Source organism: Rhinatrema bivittatum, chromosome 4, assembly GCF_901001135.1.
Source record: "Rhinatrema bivittatum chromosome 4, aRhiBiv1.1, whole genome shotgun sequence".
Lineage (NCBI taxonomy): Eukaryota > Metazoa > Chordata > Amphibia > Gymnophiona > Rhinatrematidae > Rhinatrema > Rhinatrema bivittatum.
In genome coordinates this window covers 147,602,474-147,621,013 of record NC_042618.1, presented here as the reverse complement: position 1 = coordinate 147,621,013, position 18,540 = coordinate 147,602,474, and the positions used below count along the sequence as shown (strand labels likewise).

Genomic DNA, 18,540 nt, shown 5'->3' with positions numbered 1-18,540 from the left:
GTACTTAGAAGATGATTCAACAGCTGTGGCAGTGAAACTTTCAGCCCTTGAAAAACAAATAGCTACACAAAAGGATAAACTAGAAGACCAAGAAAATAGGTCTCATAGGAACAACCTATGCTTAGTGGGTATTCAGGAATCTGTGGAGGACCTTCATCTAGAAGGATTTTTGGAAAAATGGATCCCAGAAATGCTGCAACTACCAGATTTACAAGGTTTGTTAAAAATAGAGGTAGAGCTTATTGACTGGGCAGCAAGAGAGATGGCGATGGGAGACCACGTATTGTTATTGCCAAATTCCTAAATTGGGCTAAAAAAACAAGCTCTGCAAGCATATCATAAACATCGCGAGATGTCCTTTCAGAATAATACAGTTAGATTCTTTCAGGACTATTCGGCAAAAGTTGCAAAACGCCACAAGGAATTTAATCCTCTGTGTGTCTCTCTCTTACAAAAGAATGTGAAATTTGCACTGCAATTCCCCGCTCGCCTCAAGATCTGGCAAGGTGGTAAGACACACATTTTTGAAGATCAAATAGCAGCTAAATCATTTATTGAAGTCTTACCTTGAATCTGAGTTTTGGCCAATTTTTTTTTTCTTTTTTAAAATTGGCCCTATATTCTAAAGTTGAGGAAGAATTTTTGTCCTTTTTGTTCACTTTGCGGTTATGAATAAAGTTGCTTGATCACAGGATTGGTCTCTGCATCATTGGGACACAGCCAATGCTCTCTTCAGACATGCATGTTGCCTTTCACAAGATTCAGTAATCTGATGCGGCAAGATCAGGCAAGTTTTCAAGTCTAACTAAACTAGGAGTTTACAGGACGAGCGCCTCTTTAGTGTGGCGTTTGGATGTTAGCTTCAGTGTGCTCTTATTTACCTAACCACGTTGGCTCCAACTAGCTAGAGACCGAGTTTGCACGAAATACGGTCTTAGTCTAAGACCTATGTTACACCCAACAAGAGTTCTCTCAGCATTGCGAAGGTCAGTAGAGACCATTTTTTTTCTACATTCCTGTCTGGAAGGAACCGTGAATGTTCACACAAGGGTCATGCCGGAGGTGACCCTGGGGGCTTTCAAACTTCAGTTCAGCAAATATGCCATTCAAACTTTAAAGTTTAGCTCCAGAAGGGACTTTATTCTGTTTCAGCTGATTTCAATGAGGGATAATGTTATTCTTAAAGTTCTTTGTTTAAAAAAAAAAAAAATTGTTGTCGGATGCTTAAGGGACATATTATTTTCCAAATCTCAGGAAAGTAAAGTTTTTTGGTTAGATGTCTCTTGCTGTTCTTACCCTAGAGGGTATTGAGTACCATTGGCAGATGGTATCTGCCAACATGTTACAAGCACCTCAAATCCATTTGAATTGGACCAAGATCAAAATACATACACTACAGCTTTGAAGTCTGCTGTCATAGGAAATGGGTTTGGTATTTTTTTTTCAGCAGTCTTCTCGGCTTCTGTGGGTTCAGGCTGGGGGACCCGCAGGAGGTATAACCAAAGACAGATAAATGTAATTAATCACGTCCTATCTCTTAGGAATGGGCGATACTCTTCATCTTATATCACTCAATGTGATCGGCTTAGGTACCCCCATAAAAAGAACAAACATTTTGCAGGAACTCAAAACAAATAAAGCTGATATAGCATGTATCCAGGAAACTCATTTATCGGATATAGAAAGTAAAAAACTGAAACAAGACTGGGTGGGCATTTGCTACTATTCTCCAGCCGAAGGAGAAAAGGGGGGTGTAGTGATGCTATTCAGGTTCTTCAAGAGATTTCAGATCCTGCAGGTAGATTTATTATTTTGGTAGGCAAAATTAAGGGCAAAGTTTATACAATTTGTAATTTAATATGGTTCCAATGAATATATTCACAGTTTCTTTGAAAAAATTATGCAATTATTAATTGTGCACAGACAGGGTCTACTTTTTACTGCAGGGGACTTTAACTGTGTACATGATGCTTCTATAGATAAGTTACCAAATCAATTGTCTGGCTTAACTGCCCAAAAGAAAAAGGGGCTGCCTACCTCTGTAGTAATTTGCAGGTGCTGGATTTCTGGAGAACTTTAAACCCTGAAGTTAACATTATACTCATGTGTCCAGAGCTGACCCTTCGCTTTCTAGAACAGACTATATTTTGAGCTCTCGGGATGTATTCCCATGCATTAGCTCAGCTCGACTTGGACGTGCAAGTGCCTCATATCATGCCCCAATTTGGGTTGAGATCACTATGGCGGATAGAGGAGGAGGGGCGGCATTGTGGAGATTCCCGGTTTGTCGGAGGAATGACACTGATTTTCAATCATTTCTTCAAGAGAAATGGCAAGAATATGTATTGCATAATAAAGAGCACCTTACCAACCCCACTCTCTTTTGGGAGGTGAGCAAAGTAGTGCCTCGTGGAGAAATTATTTCTTATCTTAAGGGGAGGAAAGCTCACAAATAAAATGATTTTACATCTTGAGGAAAAGTTGAAAGTAGCTAAAGAAACAATGATTTGTCAATTTATTTATTTATTTATTTAATATCTTTTATATACTGACGAACGTTGGGAACATCTTGTCGGTTTACATCTCGTCGGTTTACATCTCGTCAATTCACTAATAATACGAGAAAGGAATCCCAAACTGCTTTACAGAGTTTAAATGCATGCCTCCATCAGACGGCACAGCGAATGTTACAGGGTTCTAATCATAATCCAATATGGGAATAAAGCGGGAAAGATGTTGGCTAACATAGTAAAAGTGTGGAGAGGAATTACTTATATAGAACGCCTCCAATCCCAGAAAGGTACTTGGGCCATTACTCACACTGATATTTGTGAAACTTTTGACTTGTTTATGAATCCTTATACTCTGAGGACAGAAGCAGGGGAACCCATGAAGCAACTCTCCTTTTTCAAAACCTTTTGTGTCCAAAGATTTCTAATACAACCTTCAGAAATGTTAAGAGTTATTAAGGAGAGCAAATCTGAACAAGCCCCAGACTCTCCAGGATCTCATCGTAGACCCAATGCATGTTTTTTATACCCAAGCATTGGTGTAAGATCACTTTCCAAATGGATTTAATACTGTACATATAACTATTCTAGCTAAACCAGGGAAGAACCCTACTTTATCAGCATCTTATTGGCCTATTTCTTTACTCAACAGTGATCTGAAAATTTATACAAAAATACTGGCTGATAGACTGAGTTTAATTATCCCCTTGATTATCTCTTCTGAACAAGCTGACTTTATCAAAGGAAGATCAGCAGGAACCCAACTGCAATCTCTTGTTGTAAACAGAAAAAGATCCCGGCTTTGACTCAGAAAAAGCTTTTGATAGAATTTCTTGGCCCTATATGTTCTCAGTACTCCAGAGGTTTGGATTCTCAGGAAATATCTTTGCGAATCTTTCCCTTTTGTATCAAAAACCGGTATCGCACATTTTAGCTAATGGGGGTCGGTCTTTAGCATTTCTCATTAATAGGGGAGTACGACAAGTTTGCCTCCTCTCCCCTTTGCTTTATATTCTTGCTATTGACCCATTGCTCAGAAAACTCCAGTCAGATAGTTCCATACTGGGACTAGAAATTGGGCTCTCTCTTTTAAGATTGCAGCTTTTGCTGATATCTTAGTTTTCCTTATGGATCCAGTGTGAGCTCTGGATAGCATTTTAGCTCTTCCGAACATCTTTGGAGCGTTTTCAGGTTTAAAAATAAACCAGGATAAATCTGAGGCCTTAGTAGTATCAGGCGATTTACAACAGCAGTAGAGGGGTACGTTTCCTTTAAAATGGGTAACATCAACCATGAAATACTTAGGAATCCGCATCCCAATTGACATTAAGGATTTAATTAACGGGACATTACAAAGTTAATGTCCCGTTCCCCCCCCCCCCCCCGCCCCCCGATATTTTCTTTAAAGGAAAAAATAAAGCAATGGAAGGTATTACCATTCCATTCCAGGATACATTTATTAAAGATGATAGAAATTCCAAAATGGCTTTACTTAATGCAGTTATTACCTATTTGGTTGACTCATACTGATTTATTAGAGATCAATAAATGTTTTAAAATTTTTATTTGGAATGGAAAGAAGGCACTGCTCTCTTTTCAAGTCCTAATGCAACCCATTAAGGCTGGGAGGATTAAACTGTCCCAATCTAAAACATAATTTAGCCTGCATGCTCAAACATATTAGAGACTGGCTTCAGGGCACTTCGGTTTCTTCCCCGACAGAACATTTACAAAAATGGTTTGGAGATATCTCTTTATCCGCTATTTTACAGTTAGACGCTTGCCATATTCCTTCACATATAAAACTTTTTCAGATAGTTTCCTCGTGTAGACAAGTGTGATGTTTTCTATGTAAATTGTTACGATTCCCAGACTACATAACAGCTTACTTAACTATCAGGGGTAACCCCCAGTTTTCCCCAGGCATGGAAAATATGATATTTTCCATGCCTGGCAGGATTGGCAGGATAAAGGTTTTCAAAGTGTTAACATATTATAGATTTATCAAGAAACATTTACTTGTGTAGTTTTCAAGAACTGCAGGATAAATTTTGTCTTTCCAGTAATGATTTGTATACTTCTTTGCAATTAAGACATTAAATTATGAGTCTGAAAGATAAGAATCCCCAATTTGGGATAGAAGGTATGCTGGAGGAAGTACTAGGGGAACACAAACCTGCAGCGCCTTCCTGTGCTAACTTTTCAAAAGCAATTCACAAATTACAAAGCCAAGACATACTCTCAAAACTTTTGGTTAGATGGTCTAGATGGCTGGATATGTCACAGGCTGATCTTTACGATATTAAACATATTCCTGCAATTTCGGAAAATGTTTTACTAAGAGAAACTCAATACAAATGTATTTGGCAGTTCTTCTTGGAACCTAATAGAGCCTTCAAAGCGACCCTGTGTCCATCGTCTCTCTGTCCAAAGTGTGGTGAGGAGAACAGTGATTACCTAGATAATTTCTGGACCTGTTTAAAGATCACTTCTTTTTAGAGAGATTTGAATTCCCGCTGCTCCATTATATTAGATTCACCACTTCCTGGAGACTTGACTTTTTGGTTGTTTGATCTTTATGATCATTTTTTAAGCAATCTGGCTACCCCTCAAAAATTATTTTTAAATAAACTGGGATAATAGCTAAGAAAACCATTCTCTCCAAATGGATAGAGCAAAAAAGTCCCAATGTTGCACATTGGGAAAGTAGAATGGTGCAGTTCTTGGAGTTCAAATTCCTTTCAATGGAGAACGTTTGTTTGAAGAAAAAAAAAGGAATTAGTGCTTAAATATGGCAGCCTTTTATCAATCACACATCCTCTGATCTTCGGAATTCTATATTAACATTGTAGAATTGTATGCCCTTTCCTATATGCAATATTTAAGTTAATTGTATTTTATTTTGGCCATTTTGACAATCCATTTCACTAAGGGGGTCATTTATCAAAGTGTTATATGGCGTTTCCGCATGCGTTAAGTACCATAACACATGGTGCGATGCAAATCAGAAAAAGGGGAGGAGTTTGGGGTGGGATTTGTGGCCAAGTGGGCTGGCTTCACAATTTTGCGAAGCCATATCACACGGCTGTAACGTGGATTTTAACACCTTTTTCAATTGCGTTAAGCCATGCGATATGGCTTTATCGCGATTTGTGATGTTTTTGCAAATAGCGTTTTTAGTATTTAAGCTGCTGGAAAGCCAGCCTAGCTATCAGGGCCCTCATACAAGAGAGAGAGAGAGAGAGACACTAGCCATAATGCCCTCATACTAGGTAGGTATTTATACCTCTCTATGATGCCCACATAGTTACTCGAGGTGAGGTTTAGGTAGGAGTGTAGGGGTTAGGGGCCACTTTGACATTCAGAGTGAGACATACGAACAGAACAGTGCTCTCGTGTGAAGATTTGATGACCTTCGGAGTGAGGAAACTCATCCAAAGATGATATTTGTGCAATGTTCTCTCAACCTAGCTTGATGTTACCCAGGTAGAGAGTCCATCAAGCTAGATTGAGAGAACTTTGCACAAATTTCATCTTTGGGCGAGTTGCCTCACTCCGAAGGTCATCAAATCTTCACAAGAGAGCACTGTTCTATTCGTATATCTCACTCTGAATGTCAAAGTGGCCCCTAACCCCTACACTCCTACCTAAACCTCACCTCGAGTAACTATGTGGGCCTCATATAGAGGTATAAATACCTACCTAGTATGAGGACATTATGGCTAGTCTCTCTCTCTCTCTCTCTCCCCAGTGGTTGTAGGTAAGAATTACAACAATTCTGGCACTTACCGCAAAGTGTGAAAAAGTTATCGCAATTTGTGATACTACCTATGCGAAGCGCTAAGATAGCGCACTTTGCGATAAACAGCCTATTACCATAAAACACACCCCTTTTCCTATCACATGCGATATTTAGTGCATTTTGATAAATCTAGGTCTAAGCTTTTTATTTCATGGTTACCTGGGGGGGGGGGGGGGGGGATATGGGAGGGGATATGAGAAAACTCTTGAACTGGCTTTATAGTTGCTTTTTCTTCTATGTAACAATGTTTATCACAATTGTTCTTGCTATAAAAGCTGCCTATGTTAAGATATTATTTTTAAGAACATAAGAAAATGCCATACTGGGTCAGACCAAGGGTCCATCAAGCCCAGCATCCTGCTTCCAACAGTGGCCAATCCAGGCCATAAGAACCTGGCAAGTACCCAAAAACTAAGTCTATTCCATGTTACCATTGCTAATGGCAGTGGCTATTCTCTAAGTGAACTTAATAGCAGGTAATGGACTTCTCCTCCAAGAACTTATCCAATCCTTTTTTAAACACAGCTATACTAACTGCACTAACCACATTCTCTGGCAACAAATTCCAGAGTTTAATTGTGCGTTGAGTAAAAAAGAACTTTCTCTGATTAGTTTTAAATGTGCCCCATGCTAACTTCATGGAGTGCCCCCTAGTCTTTCTACTATACGAAAGAGTAAATAACAGATTCACATCTACCCGTTCTAGACCTCTCATGATTTTAAACACCTCTATCATATCCCCCCTCAGTCGTCTCTTCTCCAGGCTGAAAAGTCCTAACCTCTTTAGTCTTTCCTCATAGGGGAGTTGTTCCATTCCCCTTATCATTTTGGTAGCCCTTCTCTGTACCTTCTCCATCGCAATTATATCTTTTTTGAGATGCGGCGACCAGAATTGTACACAGTATTCAAGGTGCGGTCTCACCATGGAGCGATACAGAGGCATTATGACATTTTCCGTTTTATTCATCATTCCTTTTCTAATAATTCCCAACATTCTGTTTGCTTTTTTGACTGCCGCAGCACACTGCACCGACGATTTCAATGTGTTATCCACTATGACACCTAGATCTCTTTCTTGGGTTGTAATCTCTAAAAACCTGAATAAATAAAATAAAATTCTCAAAAGTATTTTGAAAAATCTCAGATGGCCAGAGAAAAAGGCCCATGAAGCCTCAGTCTTGGGTTCATGTCAATGTGACTCTGAGAGGGGATTCAGGCAGCTAATTGAAAGAGAAGTCCCAAAGAAAGGCAGCACACTCCCTAACCGGTATCCTCCTCCCACCACTAAATAGTGGTCTGGTTAAATCACTGGGGCTGCCATTCTCTCATGCCTCATCTCATGACTTTTATAGAGGAGGGCAAGATTCCAAAGAAAGCTCCCCAGGTTATTTTTGAAAAGCCAGCTTCTTCCTCCAGGACCTAGTACTCAAGTTTTAAAATCTAGTGCTAGGAGTTCTAACATTTCAGAAAACCAAAAGTTGAAAGTAGGAGCCTCTTGTGAGATCCACTTTGCCAATATACATTACCCTTCTGTCAAGAATAAGGCTTCCCAATTGATACAATTCACATCATCTGCTGTCACTCCCAACACACATACCGTTGCCTGCTCTGGAATCCGAATCTCCATCTGTTCTAACAACAATTTTCTAAACGCATCCCCAAAACTTTGAATTGGTGGACACTCCCACATTTATTTATTTATTTAACACTTTTTTATACCGATATAAGTAGCTACATCATATCGGCTTACAGCAGAACTGAAGTTAGAAATTACATTAAACGGGTGCGGGGAAGGAATTAAATAGGAACAAAGATATAGCATGGGACTGGCAAACAAGATCAACAGGTTGCTTGCAATCACAATAAAAACAAGGAAACAAGGTAAAACATTGTAACGTAGTTTATACCAGGTATCAGGTTAAGAGCTGGCGCGACCTGTGTTAAGGGAGCAGGGAATCTACATCCCACATCCCATGGCTCAATGTGGCTCGATCTGTAGAGCATTTCAAGCATCTGGGACTATCAATCAATGAGCTTCATCTGATGAGCCCTATGAGGTGAAATTATTATTCTATGTAACATTTTCAAATGTTGTTTCCTTATCACTACTGAAGGAGGTATACTTCTATATAATAAACTTAGACTATCAGATTAATCACCATCCTCTAGCTCTGAACCCAGATCCATATTCCAAACAGCAGCCAGAGTAGGAAACACTTTATAGGCAGTAATTTAGTAGAGATATTGATATAAACTCGCTAACGTTTGTTTCCTCCCCTTATATAGTTGGCTCAATCTCTGAAATGGACCCAAAGATTAAGGAGTCTCCTTACCTTTTATCCGTTTAGAAATAAAGTTTGCAATTTGAAGATACTGCAAAAAAAATCCTGTCTTCTAAACTTAAAATATTCCTGGCAGTATTGAAAGGAGTATCGGTATATCTGTTTGTTTTGATAATCAATAAAATCATTAACCATGCCTTGGCCAGCTTGAGCTAATTGTGTGAAAAATGTATCAGTTTTTCCCAGTTTAAACCAAGAGTTTCCACGTACAGATAACCAAGGTGAAACTTTCCAAGGGAGAGTTAAAAATTTCCGCACACATTTCCACCCATATTGCTTATATTTGGTCAAAAGATTATTAAAAAGATGATCTAGTATATCCTTAGCGGGGGGGTCACGTGGGGTGATGTGCCGAGGAAGAAGCAAGTCTCTTCAGCTCCGGGCACCTCGCTCCCAATTCACCGGCTTTACCCTTCAAAACCGACGAGTAAAGTATCGATTCAAGCAGGGAGCGGTACAGCACATGTCTATTGTGCGTTATATGAATAAATCACCGCAGCTGATGGCTTCTAAAAGCAATAAAAAGGAGAAGGAAAAAGACAAGGGGCGACCGAGAGATCCCAAGATGGCGGCGGGAAGCAGCGAGACAGAGCCGGCCCAGACAAACACACCAACAGTGGAACTATTGCGGGACATGATAGCCAGCATCCTGGACGAGAAACTAGCAGGCATACACACCAAATTATCAGAGGTGAGGCTGCGTTATCGGAGCTGGGCCGCGATTAGATCAGGCTGAGAACAGGATTTCCTCAGTGAAAGATGACATGTGGCAGCCGCGGCAAAGTTACAGAACCACGAGGCAGCTTTAAAAGAGTGTCAGGACAAGCTGGACAAGCTGGACAACCTCGAAAACCGTTCGCGGAGAGCGAATCTGCGCTTTCTGGGTCTCCCAGAGGAAGTCGATAAGGGATTAGGGAAATTCTTAGAAGATTGGCTCCCGGATGCGGTGGATTTGCTTGATTTGAAGGGCAGATTACACATAGAAAGGGCCTACAGGGTCGGCTCTAAAAAATCCACGGACTCAAGGCCCCGAATAGCCATCGCCAAGGTGTTAAACGCTGCTCATCAGCAAAAGGTTTGGATGGCCTTCCGCTTAAAAAAAGAACTCCTGTACAAGAACCACAAAATCTGTCTCACCCAAGATTATTCAGCCAGAGTGTCCCAGCTCCGAAAACAATTGTCCCCAATCTGTTCTCAGCTGGTGGACAGACACACGAAATCTACACTTCAGTTTCCGGCTGTACTTAAAATCTGGGTAACTTGCAAAGTGCAAACGTTTACTTCTCCGTGGGAAGCCCAGTATATCCTTAGCACTTGCATGAAGCAGAAAACTCAATTCAAATGGAGAATAACTTTTGTACTCATGCAAAAACAGTTACTTCCCATTAACCAGTCTCCTAGAGCCTGGAGGGCACTGGCTACATTATAACAACACAGATTGGGAAATCCCCAACCCCCCTCCAAGGAGGGTATCCTCAGCTTTACCACTGACAAACTGGCTTTACGCTCTTGCCAAATAAATTTCGAGCATATTTGATAGATTGTCTGAATATCTTTTTTCCGAATAATTAAAGGCATCGTCTGTAATATGTATAATAGTTTAGGTAATAGTGACATCTTAAATAATGCAATCTCCCTATTAAGTGCACTCATCCATTGCTGAGTGCACTTTGTAAATTTCCGAACAATTGGAGAGATATTCACTTGATATCACAAATCTGTATGTCTATAAATGTATAAAATCCCTAGTGCATGGATTCATAACTCTCCAAGCATCCACCATGTGCAGAACAATACAAAAAAAATGGAATCCCCTTAGATACCCCTATCAGTCAGTTTACTCCTTTGGGCTGTCGATCCAAAAGTGGATCAGCTACGCAACTGAAGTCCCCTCCTAGGACCACAGGAACTCGCCCCAACAAGAGAACATGGGTTGTTAACTCCGTGAAAAATTTATGGTCATGTTGATTGGGACCAAAGACTGATCCCAATATCACCGATTTCCCAAATAACTCCCAGAAATGATAATAAACCTCCCAATAGGATCCGCTATGGATTTCTGACCTTGAAAAGAAATGGATTTATGAATTAATATCGCTACTCCATGGCTATTAGAAGAGCCTTGAGTTTTAAATGCTCTTTAGTTGACATGTGGGTTTTCTTGCAAAAAAAAAAAAAATGATGGAACTCTTAAACCTATTTAAATGTGAGATCATCTTTTCTCTTTTCACCGGAGTACCCAAGCCTGCCCCATTCCAGGATACATAGCTAGCAGAACTCATTTTGCATCCCTCTCACATATATGTCTGATAAAATATAGAGAACAAACCCCAAATTCCCTTTCCTCCTGATTCCCACCATTTGACCAGCCTCATCCATCGTGAAACCTCTTCCATCAGTAGATCCATGGGTTACCAGACTAAACTCTCTCCTGCACTCATGTATTCCCCTTCCCCCATCCCCTCCTCCCTTACATTAACCCTCTGAACTCCCCCCCCCCCCTTCACACATTCTTCACACCCCCAAACACTCTCTTCCATCAGAGAGCCCAAATCACAATAAATGTGTCCAGTTGCCTTCCCCTGAATAAAAGCCTTCCCCATATATACCCAAAAGAGACTAAATAAGTCAAACATGTATAAACTAAAAGTGTCTAAGGGTTATATTTCCTTACAGATATTACCTTATCCACCCCCTTTAACAGCCATTGCCGAAAATTCCATACTAAACTTTAATTACACTGAGAAATAAATCATGGTTAAACTACAGCCACATTTCCCCTTATGAAAAGATGCAAAACAGTGTGACCATATTGAGTGAGCTTATTCTTCCCCTCCTTCACTCATCTCTTGTTTGATTCCCCCTGACCTGTTAAAATTTGAGATGTAACTTCCTTTCTGATTCCAATCTTTTGTTCCTATACTGTTCCATGTAAACCGATGTGATGTGCATACGAACATCGGTATAGGAAAGCAATACATAAATAAATAGCCAAAATGTACAGCATCTCCCACCATCAGCTATCATCTCTGGTACGATTATTTTGTTATTTTTATCTCACAAAGAATACATACAGAACTTGGACATTTTTATTGCATAAAAAATATATAAAAATATCAACTGGTACATGATTATACTCTGAATTGTCACAGCTTGTCATTCAGCTGTGGATTTTGAGCTGATACCATTTAGCTCTTTCAGACTATTTGTGATACCAGTTACACCATTTATGATATTTACTTTTAAGCAGAAGAGGGATTTTGAGTCTTTACATTAAATTCATTTTTCTATTTGTATTTTTGATGATTTATCATGAAATGAGGATGGGCTTTTTTTTTTGTGGGGGTTTCTGAGTGTACCAGAGACCCAGAAGTAGTCATAATTGAGTGGATAGGTAACCTAGGAGTCAAAGCTGTAGGCTGAGAACCAGGGTTCAAATCCCACTTCTCCCACTTCTCCTCCATGTGACTGTGGGCAAGTCACTTTGCCCTCCCATTGCCACAGGTACCAATTTAGATTATAAATCCTCTGAGACAGAGACTTGCTTACTTTACCTGAACTGTAACTTGCCTTGAGCTCAGATTTGAATAGGCGAGTAATTAAATCCAAATCCAACATCAATAAGGGACAGAGATTGCAGTAGTGTGTGTTACATACCGAGCTCTCACTGTGCACTACCTTAAAGATATAAGAGGAGCTATGCTGGGTCAGACCAATGGTCCATTGCGCCCAGCATCCTGGTCAGTTCGGGTCACTTGGACATACCCAGCAGATCCTGATGGAGAAATCCATTCCATACTGCTCACTCTCTAAGTGGTGGCTTTTCCCAAGCCTACCTAGCTAATGGACTTGTCCTCCAGAAACTTGTATAAACTTTTTTTTAAACATAGCAACCACACATTGGGGTAGATTTTCAAAAACGGTGCGTTGGCGTACTTTTGTTGGCGCTCCAGGCGCCAACAAAAGTACGCGGGATTTTAGCAGATACGCGCGTAGCCGCGCGTATCCGCTAAAATCCTGGATCGGCGCGCGCAAGGCTACCGATTTCGTGTAGCCGGCGCGCGCAAGGCTACCGATTTCGTGTAGCCGGCGCGCGCAAGGCTACCGATTTCGTGTAGCCGGCGCGCGCCAAGCCGCGCAGCCTGCCTCCATTCCCTCCGAGGCCGCTCCGAAATCGGAGCGGCCTCGGAGGGAATTCGTTAACGCCCTCCCCTCACCTTCCCCTCCCTTCCTCTACCTAACCCACCCCCCCCCGGCCCTGTCTAAACCCCTCCCTACCTTTGTTGGGGGATTTACGCCTCCCAGAGGGAGAAGTAAATCCCCGCGTGCCAGCGGGCCGCTGGCGCGCCTAGACGCAACCCAGGGGCGGTTCTGGAGGGCGCGGCCACGCCCCCGGACCGCCCCGGGCCGAAACCATGCCCCCGGGCCCGCCCCCGAAACGCCGCGTCCCGCCCCGAAAACGGCGCGCCGCTCGGCCCCGCCCCCGACACGCCCCCCTCGGAAAACCCCGGGACTTACGCGAGTCCCGGGGCTCTGCGCACGCCGGTGCGCCTATTGAACATAGGCGCACCGGCGCGCAGAGCCCTGCTCGCGTAAATCCGGGCGGATTTACGCGAGCAGGGCTCTTAAAATCCGCCCGTTTGTGCTGAATGAAAAAATATTTCCTTAAACTTGTTTAATTTCTGTAAAATTATTATTATTGTACATTACCCATGTTGATTTTTGTACATATTCCATGATACTTCTGTACATACTCCATGGTCTCACTTTTGTTCACTTGTTAAGGTTACTCACCGTCTGTACCCTTTAATGGTACTGTTCCTTTTGTTTCTCCACTTACTCTCTTACTTTCCCAGCTGCCGCCTCCTTCTCTTCAGCCTGCCCCACCTTCCCCCACCTTGTTCATTGTAATTTCTAATCTTTCAAAGTTACCTGTAAACCGGAGTGATGTTCCCACGAACGCCGGTATAAAAAAGTTTATAAATAAATAAATAAATAAAATAAATCTTCTAGCAGTTGATTCCAGGGAATATCCTCTAGACCCAGTATTATTTGAAAGGGTAAATAACCGTTCCCTAATAATCTCTATCGTCTCCTTTCTTGTCTCTTCTCCAAGCTGAAGGGCCTTATCCTGTAAAGCCTCTCTTTATAAGGGAGACTTTCAATACTCATTTTTGTTGTCCTTCTCTGTACCGTTTCTAATTCTGCTCTGACTTTTTTTGAGATGGGGCACTGGGTTACAATAACAAACATTTGCATTCAGTGCATGCACTGAGCTCTCTTTTGAGTACTGCCACAGGCAATTGGAATCTCTTCATTCAGCCTTCTTACTACTCAGTACTGTTGCCTAATACTGGCAAGGAAGCTGCTATTGCTCACACAAAAGGTAATATATATTATTTTTTGAGGGGGGGGTCTGAGACACCACCATGCAGAGCAAGGGTTTTAGAAACTTAATCAGTCTGCACCATATACTAATCTACTTATTTTGGATTTACCTTTCACCTTTTCATTGGGAGCTCAAGGCAAGTTACATTCAGGTACAGGAGGTGTTTCCATGTCCCTATAGGGCTTACAATCTAAAAGCCTCATTTACTAAAGCTCCCCCCCCCCATTCTAAATCAATAGGAAAAAAGCTTAGTAAATAGAAACATAGAAATGACGGCAGAAGAAGACCAAACGGCCCATCCAGTCTGCCCAGCAAGCTTCACACATTTTTTCTCTCATACTTATCTGTTTCTCTTAGCTCTTGGTTCTATTTCCCTTCCACCCCCACCATTAATGTAGAGAGCAGTGATGGAGCTGCATCCAAGTTTGTAGTGGAGATAGTGGGTGGCTAATGCACCATTGCAGGTAGAAATAAAGAAGACTGGCAACTGGGCTCTCGAAAAATATGTGCAAGTCATTCCAAATTGGAAGGTTCTAGAAGGCTTGCAATGTGCAGAAATAAATCACTATTAATACTGTGCCACCTGATTGCCATGGCCACCCCACCAAGTGCATGTTCTGATGGAAAGATGATAAATTCATCCTTGTAGCTTCCTGTGCTAGAGAGAATGGCCATGCAGGAGCTATTCGTGCTAGAATGGGGGAATTCTTTTATTATATTATTTACTCAGGCTGCAGGGGGTTGATGGAAGGGTACTACTCCCTTTATCCCTCGATGCTGCCTGGTTAACATCACAGTGTCTGATGGTGTATCCATGCACCACTTGGGAAGATTTGTTTCTTGATAGTAATTACCCTGAAGGCAGTTCAAATTTTGAACTGAAACGTCATTTTTTTCCTTATGGACCGAACGCATCTTGGCAGCTTCTAGCATGCCTTTCACACAGAGTTTGATATTAGTTCTGTTACTTTAGAGCCTAGAGCATCGAAGAACTACAATTTTGAAATCCTGCTCATCTTGGGCCAAAGTCTGCAATCCTGCAAGTTCTGGAAGGGACACACATGCCACATTAAACAAATAAATAAATAAGCATGCAAGCAAAATCGTGTGCAAAAAGGCACTGCAGGACCTCTGCCTGGAAGAGTCACATTTAAGAATGGGGAAAACATTCCATTGCGCATTTTACAGATATAGCTGGGATGGTGCTTTTTCCCCCCTATGGATTATTTTCCCTTCTGTATGTCACAACACAGGAAATCCTTGGGCAAAAGAGTTGGTATTTCACAATAAATGTGAAATGAAAACCATGCAATCAAACTAGCATGGAGGCTGTGCCTGTGATTCTAACCTAGGTTTGAGCCCAAGAATGTTAATCATTTGCTCAAGGTGACCTGAGCCCTGTGCTTGAAGAATTAAGCAAGCTCCGCACTGTGCAGAGGCAGACAGATGCTAGACTCGCAGCAGTTACTCTTTCGTTACTGTACCTCCATCTCACTCAACTCTTGTACAATACAGCGGGCTGCAATGCTGGATTCAGAAGCAGGGCCTACTGTTATTTTGCTTTAAGAATGCTGGGGAAATCTTTTGGGCTGTTTGTTTTGTTTTGTTTTTTTTCCTGGCATGGGAACACACCAGGTTGCAAAGACAGCTGTTTTATTTTAAGATGCTAAGAGACAAAGAAAACAAAACTACATTCCTGTGTAGAAGTGCCTCTGGTGGAGCACATTCCAGGCCCACTCTCCCCTGCCTGCAGGTATACCACACGTTCGCTCATCAAGAATCTGATCTTAAGGGAGCTGTGAATCACAGGTGAACTTTTACAAGTTCGGCTCTCACCTCATGGCAGTTCTTTACTCCAAGTCACTGCAAGGGAATGGCCAGGGAAATCCCAGGCTGAGTGTTACAGACAGGTGTGACAGAGAACACAGGAGCTCTTTCTCATAACCGCCTCTTACTCTACAAAGGATAAGCCAGAGAAAAGCAGTACTGAATCAGAAGGCACAGCCCATTGCTCTGGTAAACTTGTGTGACCCACAGCTAAATGCATAGTCTTGTGGCGGACACATCTGAGACATGTTTTGTGTTTTCTTTAAGACGCTGGTCTTTACCTGCACTTTCGCTTTGCTTTGCTAATGAAGGGATCCTCCCAGGAGTTTTGGCCTTTGGGGGGAGAACCCTACTAGCAAATTTTCTTCTTGGGCTCATGGGGAAAAGAAGAGATACTGGAATGCTTTCACAAATATAGTGCAATCTTCTTGTATTTTCCGCAGGTTGGAATAAGGTACCCTAGAACTCGAAACTCTCCCACCATCCTCCCCCACCACCAAATAACAACTGCCCAATCAATCCCTTGCAAACTGCCCGATCCCGTTCTCCCCATCAGAAAAGTGCTCTGACAGAAGAGGAGGGACAAGAGAGTCGACGATGTTAATGATGGAGGGCCAGGCTGCAGGAGACATGGGTCATTGTGTTCCTTGCTTAGTTCAAGAGCACCAAAGCTGGAGGAAGTCTATGGGTGGTGGTTTTAGGAGGATTGCCTCCTACTCAGACTCTAGTGAATCTGCACATTGAGGCAACAGCGTATAGCTGTGCAAGTTACAATTATTTAGCATGTCCAGAAATATTCAATTTTACTAGGAGGAATGTCATTTTGAGCAGTAAAGCATTAGTCATCTCCTTTGGGCTGAAAAGTGCCCATCCTTGCACAATATGCAAACTTGCAGCCCGATTTAAAAAGAGGTGTTCCCAGGGCATTTAGGTTAGAGCAGGAAAGTAAGTACATAAAATTGACTTTTCAAATCTACGTGAGAACATAAGGCTTGCCATAGTGGGTCAGACCAAGAGCCCATCAAGCCCAGTATCCTGTTTCTAGTACCTGGCAGGATCCCAAGGAGTAGATAAATTCCAAACTGCTTATCCCAAGAATAAGCAGTGGATTTCTGCAGCTCTACCTTAATAATTGCCAATGGACTTTTCCTCCAGGAACTTGTCCAAACCTTTTTAAAACACAGCTACACTAATAGCTTTTACCACATCATCTGGCAATGAATTACAGAGCTTAATTATGTATTGAGTAAAAAAATATTTCTCTTTTTAGTTTTAAATGTATTACCCAGTAACATCATTGTGTGTCCCCTGGTCTTTGTACTTTTCGAAAGAGTAAACAGCTGATTAACATTTACTCATTCACATTATTTTATAGACCTCTATCATATCTCCCCTCAGCTGTCTCTTCTCCGAGCTGAAGAGTCCTAACCTTTTTAGCCTTTCCTCATAGGGGAATTGTTCCATCCGCTTTATCATCTTGATCGCCTTTTCCCTGTACCTTTTCTAATTCTCTTATATCTTTCTTGAGATGTGGTGACCATAACTGCACACAATACTCAAGATGAGGTCGCACCATGGAGCGATACAGAGGCATTATGACATCCTCTGTTTTACTCTCCATTCCCTTCCTAATAATCCCTAGCATTCTATTTGCTTCCTTGGCTGCTGCTGCTGCTCACTGAGCAGAACATGTTTAACATATTTTCATCGATGACAACTAGATCCTGTTCCTGAGTGGTGACTCCTAATGTGGATCCTTGCATTTTGTAACTATAATTTGGGGTAGTCTTCCCTAAGTGCATCACTTTCCACTTATCTACATTAAATTTCATTTGCCATTTGCATGCCCAGTCTCTTACTTTTGCAATGTCCGCTTGCAATTTCTCACAACCTTCTTGTGATTTGACAACTTTGAATAATTTTGTATATCGGCAAATTTGATCACCTCTCATTTGTTGTTCCCATTTCCAGATCATTTATAAATTTATTAAAAAGCAGCGGACCCAAAACATATCCCTGGGGCAGTCCTTTATTCACCTTTTTCCATTAGGAACATTTACCATTTAGCCCTACTCTCTGTTTTCTATCTTTTACCCAGTTGGCAATCCACAACAGGACACTACCACCTATCCCATGACTTTTTAATTTCCTAAGACGTCTCTCATGAGGGACTTTGTCATAGTGTATCTGGATTTCCAGAAAGCATATATAAACTGGCTCACCTTTATCCACATATTTATTTACGCCCTCAAAAAAAATGTAGCAAATTTGTGAGGCAAGACTTCCCTTGGGTAAATACACATGCGTAGTTTTATCCCTGTTTCTTGGCCCCTACCATTTTAGTGCTCAAGTGACGTAATTTTCAAACCCTCTGCACTGGAATGAAGATCCATGTGTACTTTTTAACCCTGGACTCTGACCAGATTTCCAAAGCGAAAGTAAGCAGGCACTTTGGCCTTGAAATCTTGCCCCAGGTACAAAGCATGCACAGGCACTTGCTTCCGCTTTCTCTGCGTGTATAATTTTTTTCTAGACAAGCAGGCGCAAAGATTTAAAAATGCCATTTACTTGCGTGACTCTCCGCCACTCGATGTAACCATGCTCCCACGAATGCCTCCTCTCAACATGGCTGAATGTACCCGCGTCGTTCCACAGTGGCACGGACCTTTT

General features: G+C 41.7%; 1 protein-coding gene across 2 annotated transcripts in view; it reads right to left on the bottom strand.

The window, feature by feature from the left end:
* The window catches only part of PRORP (protein only RNase P catalytic subunit), a 126,720-nt gene that overhangs the window by 58,998 nt on the left and 49,182 nt on the right, over positions 1-18,540 (bottom strand). The window lies entirely within an intron of this gene.